Genomic DNA, 10,588 nt, shown 5'->3' on the forward strand with positions numbered 1-10,588 from the left:
TTTATGGTCTTACTTTTGTAAGGTCAGTTTCAACCAAACCACGGTTTTCCCAATGCTAATACAAATGCAAATGGAAAAGTCTGACAATTCAAAGGTTCTCAAAAATCCCACCCCTGGACCATCATCCAGTCTCCTGGATGATGGTCCAGAATTTGTCTTGTGTCATCACTACTCCATAAGGATTGTTTTTACCTTTCTTATGACACTTCACCCGTTGCCTACTGGTGGTGGTCAGAGGGCCTGGTGGCGCCAGTGTCTGGCAGCCTCGCCTCTGTCAGTGCGCCCCAGGGTGGCTGTGGCTACAATGTAGCTTGCCATCACCAGTGTGTGAATGTGTGAGTGAATGGGTGGATGACTGGATATGTAAAGCGCTTTGGGGTCCTTAGGGACTACACTGTAAAAAAAGTCAGTAAAATATACAGCAAAACACCGTCAAATTCCAACGGTAATGGAGCATAAAACCAAAAACTTCCTTTTACTGTATTAAATAGATTGAATAACCGTTAATTGTGAGACTGGATAAAACTTTGTTTTTTACTGTAATAAAATGTTGAAATTATAAATATTTTCTGTGAAAACAAATAAATATGCATACATTTTACAATTACATATTGTAATGTTGAAAATGTCTGAAAAACTTAGATTTTACGGTATTATTTGAGTAAAACTACATCTTTTGGGGTTGTGCACATTGGAATTCACAGTATAAAGCTGTAGATTTTTAAGCAAACAAAAACATTCATTTTTACAGAAACAAGATGTTAAAAAATAGGGTCCACCGCAATAATACAACCAGTACATACCATTAAAAAAAAGCAAATATCAGCAGTGAAAGACAATAAAACTGATAGTATTTTTATTTTTTTTTAATTCAGATACTGATATACAGATTAAAAGTTAGGCCTGCAGTATATCATTGTTAACCTTCTGATAAAAAAATCAACAGCAAAAGAAGATGTTAAAAATAAAGTTTATGGTTGTGAATAAAATTGATTTCAATAATCTTTTTTAATCATTATTTTAAAACAACTTTATGTTGTTGTGTTTCACGCCATATTATCAGACCACCTTAAGTGGGTCGGCCTTAAATTTTGAATTTGTGTGATCGCTGTTGATTGGTAGCTAAACTGCTGGTAAACTGTGTGTACAGACGTTTTACGTTCGAATTGCAGAGAAAAAAAATCTGGTAGCAACATTGTGCAGTATGAGCGAACCATTTCACCAAAAAAGGGGGAAGCAAGGCAAGACGTGGCTGCAGCGGTCTGCAGACGTGACTTCTGATCAAATTCGAACCTCCTAAAGAAACAAAGAGCGACGTTACATTGCGGGATGACGTCACCTGAAAATGACCAATAGCGTGGCGCGCTGCTGAGCTGTGTGCCAACCGCTCTTTTTTTCATGCAGGAGACTCAAGTTGGCTTCGCTAACGGACACAGTTTTGAACTCGTATATTAGCGCCATTTATTGCTGCTTGGACCACAGCATCTTCGGAATTTGTAGACATCCTGGCAGCTTACAATTAGTTCGAGGTGAGGTGAGTACATGCAACTTCAAGTTATCTCTGTTATAAAAATCCACCAGCCCAGCGTTTATAGATAATTTTAGCAGTTCGTTTTTTATGAGTGAGGTTGTGAATTTAGTTAGCATTTGTGAGTTGAGTTAGCATTACTGTTGCGAGGGAAGCATTGCTCTGGATTAGTTTCTGTATATGGCGTGCTTAATTCGCTAGGGAGGAATTACCAAAGTACATGGAGTTATGTTAACGTGTAATTTCTGTGGTAAGGTAGTTCAGTCATCAAGGGGCTACGTGCTTTATTGTAAACTGCATCGGAATGAGCCACGTTGTTTCTTTCGGTGTATTGAAGCAGGCTGCAAGCAGACATACACCAGGTATGGCGCGTTTAAGGCTCATTTTTACCGAAGACACTCTGCCCCCACCCATGTCACTGGTGTGGTGGTGGTTTCTTCGTTTACATGTGCAATGGCGATGTGTGAACGTCAGTGTCAGAACTCTAAAGAGTTAATAGCTCATCTGAAGAGCCATATTGTGGAAGGACACGTGGTCACTTGTCCAGTAAGAGGATGCACAAATACCTTTAGAGTTAAATCATCTTTTGCTGCTCACATGTCACGTAAACACAGTTTTCAGACAGCAGCATTGGTGATTTATATAGAGAGTCTGCATGTCAATCATCATCTGTTCCAACCACATCAGATGACTTTGTACCCTTGATTTCCGAGCCTGCTGCACAGTCTATTACAGATGAAGATAACATGGAAATGCCCCCTGAATTCTGTGATCTTTTTCTGAGAAACGTTTCACTATTCTACTTAAAATTGCAGGGTCAGTTTCTACTGCCTGCTTCAACCATACAGAACATTGTAGAGGAAATGCAGAACATGCATGAGTTGGGACAGACATACAGTTTGGGTAAACTTGCATCACTGTTAAAAGATGACACATCATTATCAGAGGAGGACATCAATAAAGTCTGCGAGTCTGTCAAAAGCTATGATCTTTTTTCTGCATGTCATACCGGGCCATTGAGGACAGTGCACTCCAGAGCACAGATCTTTAAAAAAGCCTTCAACTATGCGGAACCAAAGAAAATATTTTTAGGGAGAGATGAAAACAGAAAAGATAGGTTTGCCTATTATGTGCCTTTAAGAGAGACTTTGAGATGTCTGCTAGAGTCTGATCTGTGGCAGAAATCAGAAGAGCCCTCTACTCAGCCTCCTGCTGATGTTCTGTGTGACATAAGTGATAGTAAGCTGTTTTAAATAAAATGATGTTTTTGGTCAAAACCCACTGACTTAATTGATTTCTATCCATTAACATCTTACATGAAGTATGGGTACCAAATGGTTCCATTGAAACACAGTGTGCTGTCACAATAATGGTGCTGTTAGTTTGGTACTTACGAAACACTGTATAAAAGTGTAGTATCAAGCAAGATCAGCTTCATATTTTAAGACCAAAGGTACCACTTGGTGTAAATTGACCTTTATTCACATTCTTTTATCAGACATCTTGGAAATGGGGGACAGCATAAGGAGTTCCATTACTAAGGTGCTGCCGGACCTGTCTGCCTCAATCCTTGAAATTGTACTGGAGGCACTACAATCATTAGGAGTGGAGACATCTGAGAAACAAACCAGTAAGTATTATGATTTCATTGCACAATAGCCATGAAGGGCTTTCTGTTTTTTCGATTATGCTTTGGCCAAGGTCCAAAAAGTACAATTAATCTATTGTTTGTGATATTGTTTTACAGCACCAAATATGGAAATTTCAAGCCAGGCCAGCATATCGTCTCAATCTGTTTTAAGGTTTAAGGGTGGTGGCACAGCTAAGACCCAAGAGTCTCTTTCAAGGTTAGTAAAGTAAACAGATTCAAGAAGATATTTTACACATTTCTTTGTCGTCTGTCTCTAAATCTTATTTTGTCTTTATTATGATTAAAAAGGTTTGTTTTGTTCCTGCCCTTTTCAGACACTGAATTTGAGCAGAAACCATAAGGATACTCAAAGGACCTGTGACTATCAGGAAATGGTGAGATTTCAGGTCATAATCTTTTTTTTTTCCCATTAAATTAATTTTCCTTTTCCCCTTTACAATATTGCTGTTTTGTTTTTGTAAACGGCATCAAATGAGAGGGACCGATGAAACAGTTTCAAGACAATGGCAGGAAAAACATGCTGAAGATTGAAACAAACCTTGGCTGGAAATATTTGGTATGTGTTTTACCGTAAATCAAATTGTTGAAAAACATTCAGCTACACTGCAACACAGGGAAACTTGATTTGCACTTATTTTGTTACTTTAATTTCTTGTCTCATTATTTTTGTCAGTTATTATTGTTTATGGTGTATGCCCTTCTTGTTTTCTTTCTGAATGCAGAAGGTATCTAGCCAGTCCACAATGAAAGCTTCGTTGCACCCCATGAGTCTTCTGGCAGAAATGATGGCGGCTGTATTCTTTAGTTTCCCTAAACATCACACCCTGCCTGTTTATACGAGGCTCTTCAATTAAGTCTGCACCCAAAGATTCAATGAGAGGTAAGCAGTGGTATTATTCAAGTTTTGCTAAAGAAAGATGGACAGGAGACACTAATCTTAATCAGCCGAGCTCAGGTTCATGTCCAGGTGAGCAGTTTTATACGCTATAAAATGTAGATTGAATGATAGGTCTCATCACCATGCATTCAGCCATTAACTTCAAGATTTAAAGTATAACTATTGCCAAAACGCAACCTGGGCTGTGTTTTTTTTTTTTTGTTTTTTTTTTTTACTGTATCGATTTTGATGTGCTCAAATTTATGCCCCGGCCCCCTAGTATTCCCATTCACTGGCTATTGACCACAAAATAAAATCACGGTCAATCTCAAAAACGGCTCGTTTGTCGTAATTATGCTTTTAGATATATGTTTGTCTCGTTTACAGTAAAAAAAACAACAACAAAAAAAACAGCCCAGGTTGCATTTTGACAATAGCTATCCTTTAAGAACTGTATATTTTACACTTAAGAAATCATTTATCATTAGATCTGTTTTTGGCAGCACGTTTTGTTCATTTCTGTGCATTTTGCTCAAGCACTGATCAAACTTTGTCCATTTTTTTTTTGCTGCAGAGGGGATCCTGCCACTCCAAAGTGAACTCCTGATGGACATTGAAGTACTCCTGCAGAGCTTGTATCTTCAACACCATGCGCATTAGAAACTCCACCGAGTCCTTTCCTTCACCAAGGCAGGACCCAGTGACTCATTACTGTTGATAGGTCAGGGGCAGGTAATATTTTGTTTCATGTTTATTCATTCCTCCATGGATTACCAGCCATATATATGGACACATGCTGTATTCTCAAGATCTATGCTGTTTTGTAGGAATAGAGAAAATAATATGTTTAGTCTGTTTTCAAATGGTATGTCAAATTTTCTCATTGTTTATCAGTAATATTCTCTACCTTGGTTGTATATGAGCATCTTTAGATTTTTCTATATTTAGCGGTTGCAAATGTAAAATGTACGGTAAACCATTTATGTTCCTCATATTGTACTGTATTTTTAGCGGTAAAATACCGGCAGCTGTGGTTGCCAGGAATTTACCGTAAAATGTATCTGGTCAAAATAAAATGCTGTAATTTGTTATACAATTTCACTGTGTTTTTTACTGTCAAAGGTTTTAATAAGGTTTAACATATTTCTGTTATTTTTACAGTTATTTACAATAATAGGGTCTATCCGATTACTGTTAAATTAACAACAAATTACTGTAAATATTATATTATAACTTTTTTTTACTGCAAATATCCGTAAAAAGCTATGGAAAGTTGCATTTTTTACATTAAATTGCTGTATAATTGACAAATATATTTGTTTTTTTTCTATCATGATTTTGGTAAAATAATACGTTGTCTACCTTAAAAATTAGGGTTACAAAACCAGTATACCGTATTGTCTTTTACAGATTCCACATTTTTTACACGGTATATTCCTGGCAACCACAGCTGCCGGTATTTTACCGTAAATTTGACAGATTTTTTTTTTACAGTGTAGTAAAGCGCTATATACACTCAACAAAAATATAAACGCAACACCTTTGTTACTGCTCCCATTCCCCATGGGATGGACGTAGAGACCTAAAATTCATTCCAGATACACAATATAACCATCCCTCCCAAACAGTGGTCACAAATCAGTCCAAATGTGTGGTAGTGGGCACATCTGCTATATTGAGATAATCCATCCCACCTCACAGGTGTGCCACATCAGGATGCTGATCTGACATCATGAGTAGTGCACAGGTGTACCTCAGACTGCCCACAACAAAAGGCCACCCTGGAATGTGCAGTTTTTTGCGCTATTGGGGGTCTGGGGACCCAGAACCGGTCAGTATCTGGTGTGACCACCATTTGCCTCATGCAGTGCAACACATCGTCGCATGGAGTCTATCAGATTGTCAATTGTGGCCTGTGGAATGTTGGTCCACTCCACTTCAATGGCTGTGCGAGGTTGTTGGATATTCGTGGGAACTGGTATACGCTGTCGTATACGCCGGTCAAGCACATCCCGAACATGCTCAATGGGTGACATGTCCGGTGAGTATGCTGGCCATGCAAGAACTGGGACATTCTCAGCTGCCATCTGCCCTGAACAATGTGAACCATGATTCATCCGTGAAGCGCACACCTCTCCAACGTGCCAGACGCCATCGAATGTGAGCATTTGCCCACACAAGTCTGTTACGGCGACGAGCTGGAGTCAGGTCAAGACCCCGATGAGGACGACGGGCATGCAGTTGAGCGTCCCTGAGACGGTTTCTGACAGTTTGTGCAGAAATTGTTTGGTTGTGCAAACCAATTGTTCCAGCAGCTGTCTGGGTGGCTGGTCCCAGACGATCTTGGAGGTGAACCTGCTGGATGTGGAGGTCCTGGGCTGGTGTGGTTACACGAGGTCTGCGGTTGTGAGGCCGGTTGGATGTGCTGCCATATTCTCTGAAACGCCTGTGGAGACGGCTTATGGTTGAGAAATGAACATTCAATGCACGGGCGACAGATCTGGTTGACATTCCTGCTGTCAGCATGCCAATTGCACGCTCCCTCATTGCTTGTGGCATCTGTGGCATTTTGCTGTGAGACAAAACTGCACATTCCAGGGTGGCCTTTTGTTGTGGGCAGTCTGAGGTACACCTGTGCACTACTCATGATGTCAGATCAGCATCCTGATGTGGCACACCTGTGAGGTGGGATGGATTATCTCAATATAGCAGATGTGCCCACTACCACACATTTGGACTGATTTGTGACCACTGTTTGGGAGGGATGGTTATATTGTGTATCTGGAATGAATTTTAGGTCTCTACGTCCATCCCATGGGGAATGGGAGCAGTAACAAAGGTGTTGCGTTTATATTTTTGTTGAGTGTAAATACAGGCCATTTACCATTTACCATCATAGTGGAAGTGGAACTCCATAGTGTTGCAATTTGCTCATTTGCCCAACAATTTAAAGATCCATTGCTTCATGATCCTTTGGAGTTGTTTAGAAAAGGTGTATCCTGGGTAAATCTACAAAAAACGATATTTAGAGCTTCCCAGGTGGTGAAGAGCTACCCCTGTTCAATCATAGGTGAGGGTAGGTACATAGATGGGCTACTAGATCAACAGCTTTGCAAGTACAAGTAAAAAAGTACAGGCTCTGAAATGTGTGAGAAGGGAAAAAGCAGCTCTTTGGAGGAGGTTTCTATTTTTCTACAAAGTGAACTGAACCTTAATGATAAAATAATATCAGTAGATGGGAATAGAATCTTTAGTCTAACATTAATTAAGTGAAGAAACGAGTGCAATTAATTGATTAAAAAGAAGTTAGACTAAAGTTACACTAGCTCCAGTAGATTTTCTTAGTGTACCGGCTGTGATCAGCTGACTTGATGCTCTTTGTGGATGTACACAGCTGAATTCAACCAGATGTGAGCAGATGTTTCTTGAGTTGTCCTGGCTGATTTCATCCTCTACACTGACACTACACTGTTTATGCTGGCTGTTTTCTACATGGTATAAAGTTGGTATGAAGGTGGAATTCAGGGACTGAATCTCTGCTACACTTGATGTAAGCTAGCCGTGACCACGAAACCACAGCCACTGTGCACCAGTCACACACTCTCTTCTTCCTCTCCTCTCCTTCTTTCTTATCTTTCTCCATCGCTCCTCTTCAGTAGGGCTAGCTAGATTATTAAGTACCGCAACCAGAACTTGTGAACACCTGCCCACCCACTCTAACTCCCAAGTATAAATGCTACAGTTGATGCCTGAACCCTATGAACAAGCACTCTGAATGGACAAAAAGGAAATGGGACAAAAACATGCTGTGGAAGAGATCCAGAGATTAATAATAACTAATGATTAAAGGCAGGCAGGTGTATAAACACATGGTGAGTGAAGAAGAAACACCAGCAGCCTACACCTGGTTGCCTGAGAATCACCTGGTCCAGCCCTAACTATATGCTTTAGCAAACAGGAAAGTTTGAAGCTCTGCCTCCCATTCTACTTTTAAATACTCTAGGAACAACAAGTAGGCCTGCAGAGCGAGAGCGAAGTGCTCTAATAGGGTGATATGGTACTACAAGGTCATTAAGATAAGATGGGGCCTGATTATTCAAGATCTTGTATGTGAGGAGCAGGATTTTGAATTCTGGATTTAACAGGAAGCCAAAACAGGAGAAATCTGCTCTCTCTTTCTAGTCCCTGTCAGGACTCTTGCTGCAGCATTTGGGATCAACTGAAGGCTTTTCAGGGAGTTTTTAGGACAATCAGCATGACAATGTGAAAGCTGAATATAGAGAAGTGTTTAGTAGTTGAAGTAATTATTTACCCGGGGGGAAGGATACCTACAATTATCAGTCAGGATCTTAATCTTGGAGTGGGAAATCATAAACATTTTTTCTTGAACTCACAAAATGCCGATGTCAGAAGAGTTTGACCGCTATCAGGCTATGATATCTCTATATATCTCGATATCTCGATATGGCCCATCACCTTAGACAATGTTTATACCTCAGTGGTGGTTTTCATACTCAGCTCTGATTCATGGTGAAACCTCAATGATGTACAACTGGTTTCCCAGAAAGATAATTATTCCAAGTCCCATAGTGTAGGCCAATCACTTCGGCTCGATGTCTTTTTATTCTGCCTACTGTGAAAGCAGCCAGGCTTCATCACCTTGAAAGTGCAAAATAAATACAAAGATGTTACCCACTTGTCTTCAAACTAAAAGCAAAAGGTCCTGCTTCTTGTGTGCCATCAGTGCTTTGATGGAAAAGATGAGAGAGGCAGGATGTCTGTGTGCATTTTAATGCATCTCAACTGCTGTTTTTCTTCATTTTGCAGCATGGATGCAAATTAAGCACCTAAGATGACACATCTAAATACAACTGTTTATATTTGCATGCACATATAGTGTGTGAAAATTTTTATGACAAAGTGCGGCACTCTCCTATGGGAGATGCTGAGAGGTGATGGCTCATGGCCAGCAAATTTACAAGGAAAATGTAACCGATTCAACCAGCATGTCAAGTAATTAATCCTTTGTTTTTATGATGTTGTAATGTAAATGTTTTTATTTCTTTCTGTCTTTGCTTTTTCTTTTAAAGACGCCAAACGCAGAGCATATGAAAGCCTTCCCATACTAATCCAGTCTTGAGAGGCTGACGGGGAGCAGTAAGAAGGAGCTGAATCAACATTTGGTTGCATTATTTTGTCGATGAATTTTAAATAAGATGCTGAACTACAGAAGAAGCTCTGTTTTTGATGTCTTAATTTCACAAAAAAAAAAAAAAAAAAAAAAAAAAAAAAAAATGACAAAGGATGAACTGAAGCTCTGCCATCACGTAATGTCGCATACTGCTGTTTCTGATGTCATTTAAGAGAGAAAAAAAAAAAAAATTTCACTGTTGTGCTCTGCCTTATTCATTTTTACCCAGTGAACAATAACCAGATATGTGAGACATTACATTTTCGGTATGATAATAAGATCCTTTATATGATTTCTGACAAGCCAGCCGTGGTTATATTAAGACTTTTATGACGATATCTCTGTGATAAAAGATACAAAGCCTCTGCTGAATTAAATATCTGACTGATATGAGCGAATTATGCATTTCTGATGTCTGGACCATTTTTTGCAACTTCCATCATTCTTTAATATCCCTTGAAAATCTAAAAATAATAATAATAAAAAAACATTTCTGAAATTCAGCTGCTCCACAAGCTAGTTTGGATAGGCTTTGTTAAGCTGCCCACTCCACCGATGTTGTGTGTTTGTGCGAAGCGGCTGCACAAACAGATGGAGCCAATGATATGCGGATGAACTTTTATTTTGAGCATATGAAGTCTGGGGCAGTACCACAGATGTATTGAACAGGAAGCCACAGCTTTATTATTCTCAAGACAAGTACTCCGTGGAATCTCTGAACTCGCACCACCTGTTTTCAGTCCTTTGAAATGTACACGTCTTTTTTCCACTGAATGCTGAAAGCAGCGACTCGATTTCTCTATCTTTATTCATGAGTGTGCAACCACAGGCGCCGGTTACTTGACAGACCTCGTTTATAAAGCATAATCGAGACCAAGCATAACACAAAAGTAATTTTCATTATTTTTTTTATTACAAGTGTGAATTTCAGTCATGTATATTTGCAGAAGGTACACAGAGTCATGAGTACTCTATATGTATCAAATGTATGTATATAAATATGTATTCAGCTTGTCCATCAAATCCCCCCAAAATCCCTCTGTTCATCTGGATGTTTTTAGTCGGACAAAATGAACGAAACTATCACCACCAATCAAACACTATTTCATGTGTCAGTTTAGAAGAAATGCACAATGTAGAGACTGAAAGGATCAGTTCACCCGTGTTACGTCATGAAGTACAGAGTCCTCATAAAGGGCAGCGTTCAGGTTTCATCTCTTAAGGTGGTTTCTTTTAAAACCTGAGGATCGGTGACAATCCGAAGCCCAAACTTCATGTGGCCTTCAGATTAGCTCAAGAACCATAGAGAGCTTCATGGGAAGGGTTCAAATGATAGAAAAA

General features: G+C 39.5%; 1 long non-coding RNA gene across 1 annotated transcript; it reads left to right on the forward strand.

Annotated features, from left to right (window-relative positions):
- Positions 1-1,189: 1,189 nt before the first annotated feature.
- On the forward strand, positions 1,190-3,643 carry LOC308395755. Its single transcript, XR_013971451.1, has 4 exons — positions 1,190-1,534; positions 3,027-3,158; positions 3,276-3,375; positions 3,494-3,643. It is a non-coding gene; the product is annotated as an uncharacterized lncRNA (long non-coding RNA).
- Positions 3,644-10,588: the final 6,945 nt, after the last annotated feature.

This window comes from Rhamphochromis sp. 'chilingali', assembly GCF_963969265.1.
Source record: "Rhamphochromis sp. 'chilingali' genome assembly, chromosome: 4".
Taxonomy (NCBI): Eukaryota; Metazoa; Chordata; class Actinopteri; order Cichliformes; family Cichlidae; genus Rhamphochromis; species Rhamphochromis sp. 'chilingali'.